Source organism: Micropterus dolomieu, linkage group LG23 (assembly GCF_021292245.1).
Source record: "Micropterus dolomieu isolate WLL.071019.BEF.003 ecotype Adirondacks linkage group LG23, ASM2129224v1, whole genome shotgun sequence".
Classification (NCBI taxonomy): Eukaryota; Metazoa; Chordata; class Actinopteri; order Centrarchiformes; family Centrarchidae; genus Micropterus; species Micropterus dolomieu.
Genome location: NC_060172.1, coordinates 4,826,117 through 4,828,969, shown reverse-complemented (window position 1 = coordinate 4,828,969; position 2,853 = coordinate 4,826,117). Strand labels below are relative to the sequence as shown.

General features: G+C 39.4%; 1 protein-coding gene across 1 annotated transcript in view; it reads right to left on the bottom strand.

Moving 5' to 3' along the window:
• LOC123963014 (olfactory receptor 146-like) overlaps positions 1–2,853 on the bottom strand; it is a 13,792-nt gene that overhangs the window by 8,908 nt on the left and 2,031 nt on the right. The window lies entirely within an intron of this gene.

Genomic DNA, 2,853 nt, shown 5'->3' with positions numbered 1-2,853 from the left:
AACTGATGAGGCGCTCAGAGGGAGGCCTCAACAAGTCTACAAGCAAACGGGGCACAACGATAGTGTTTCCAAGTAGATCATTGACTGACAGATTCCCATAAAGGAGATACATGGGCTGGTGAAGGCTTTTTTCCATGACAACCAAAACTACAATGCCCACATTTGCAACAATTATAAACAAGTAGGATAAAAAGATTAAAATAAACACAGGGTAAATGGACTCCTTTGAGACATTTAACCCCTCCAGGTGGAGTGTGAAGCTGTTGTAAGTGTAGTTTTCCATCAACCTGAAAGAACAAAACAATGCTGTAAATGTCACAAGTAATACTGTGGCAATCTAGGTATCAGAGATCATGTTAAATCACAGTACTAATGTCCAACTAACCACAGCAGAAAGTTTTCCCTTAATGTGCACTGTGTATGTGTTAGATGATAGTATGCTCAACAGCTGTATGATAGATTTTAATGTCTAAGTTCAGACAGTTCAAGCAGAAACAATGAGCTAAATAAGTGATGTTCTATAAGTCTACATATTTTGACTTTTTTAGAACTTGAAATGACAAAAATGATTCTGTTATTGATAATTGATAACTCATGAAAAAATAAAAGTACATCGGTTGTGAGGAAACAGTTGATCAGTAATACCTACTTTGATTGTTTCTTGTTTCAGTCTCTTGGCTTCTCTGTCTTGTGTCTTCCTGCTCATTGCTGGTAGTATCCACCAGCTCTATTGAACATCTCCTCTGTTGCAGTGTTTTACAGACTTTATTTTATCTTTGGGGAGTCAGTTATCATTGCGTCAGACAATGTGTCATGCAACATAAGAGATTAGTATGCTGGCCGAGGCAACTGTAAACAATCTAGAAGCACTGAAACAAGAAAGAGTAATGTTTGATACATCGTGTTCACCTACCCATCAAAACTTCTCATTCATCTTTTTAACAATCTAAATTATCCAGCTTAAAGTTAAACTGTCTAGCAATTGCAAAGCCGCTGCTGGTTATGAGGGACAAATGGCAAAAGCAGTGTGTTTGACAATTGGAATTGTAGATTCACTCCCGTTTGAAGGATACCATTCTCACCTGTGTTTCCATATACTCAGTGATGGAAGAAAGTAAAAGAGAAGCTCAGATGTGACTGTAAAAAAGTCCAATACAGCAAATAATAATGTTGGTTGCATCTCCACTATCCTACTCATCCTGAAAAGAACATGTGACCATTTATTTAAAATATACTCCACCATAAACGACAACTTGTATAGGTCAAGAAATTAATGGTGACAATTTCCAGTTGCAAAGACTACATTTGGAGAACTTTGAACCAAACAATAAATCCAGCAGATTCTTAGCCAACCTATTACAACTGAAAGTAAAGTAAAAATAACTATTTCCTCCATGAAGGACTCACAAACTGATCCATCTAGCTCAAACATTGATGCATTATTGAACAATATAGATTTGCCAAGGTTAGATGATGAATAGATCGGGGCTCTGGAGTTACCTGTTTCAATGGCTAAACTCCATGAAGCCCTCTTCTAGATGCCAAAAGCCTCTGGGCCAGGCTAGGCTGCTTAAATAAGTTTTACCCCTAGTCAGCACTTCTTTACTACATATGATCAATCTATCTTTATCAACAGGCTATGTACCACAGTACTTTAAAGTAGCTGTAATTAAACCTCTTCTGAAAAAGCCCAAACTTGATCCGGATGTTGTAGCCAACTATAGACCGATATCTAACCTTCCATTTCTCTCTAAGATCCTGGAGAAAGCAGTTGCTAAACAGCTGTGTGACTTTCTACAGAGCAATAGTTTATTTGAGGATTTTCAGTCAGGATTTAGAGCCCATCATAGCACAGAGAGAGATCTGAGCGAATGTAGCGGTGGTAGGCTTGGGAGGACCGTGAACTGAACGAGCTGTTCGGGAAGGCCGTTGTGGGAGGCTGAAGTTGTGGCTCCGATCCTGAAGGAGTGACCTGAGAAATGAAAGGGAGAAATGCCGGCCGAAAAGAGGAGATGGCAAAGGTGATGGTGGAACCAGAAGAGAATCTGTCATGGTTGTGCTCTGGGATTGCCAGAGTAGCAGGTAGTTTGCGAGGGTCTTGAACGGATTCAGAGGTGACCGGGCTTTGAAGAAAAAGACAGGAGTGAGCTGGCCCTTTTGATTGGATTTAGTTTGAATGTAGTAGTAGAATACTATGGTGTCGTTTGAGAACTGTGTCAGAAAGTTCTCAAACGAGAATTTAACAATGCAAGATCCTCTTATTTCTCCTCTACTATTAGGAATTTCACGTGCAGACCCAAATCACTCTTTGCTATGGTTAACAAACTCACAAATCCACCACAACATGTCATGTCAGGCTCTGAGGAGCTTGTAAATAGCTTCTCTAAATTCTTTTCAGACAAATTGATGTCAATCACTTATTCCATCACCAAAAACACTTATACAAGTGACTCAAACTTAATGTCATCTGGTCCAGCTCACTCATCAAACTCTCTCTCTACTTTTACTCTGACTACTCCTGTTGCCATAAGTGATCAAATTGTGAAGTCAAATTCTACATCCTGCCGGCTCGATCCTACACCTACTGTTTTGCTTAAGATGTGTGTCCTCGAGGTTGCACCATTCATAACGCATATGATAAACTGTAGTTTAGCTTCTGCCATTGTCCCAGCAGAATTAAAAACAGCTGCGGTGACCCCCATTCTTAAGAAACCTGGCCTTGATCATCTAAACATGGACAATTACAGACCAATATCCAATTTAACATTTCTAAGCAAAATCCTTGAAAAGGTTGTTGCTTCGCAATTGTGATCTTATTTGGATATAAATGGTCTTTTTGAACCTTTTCAGTCA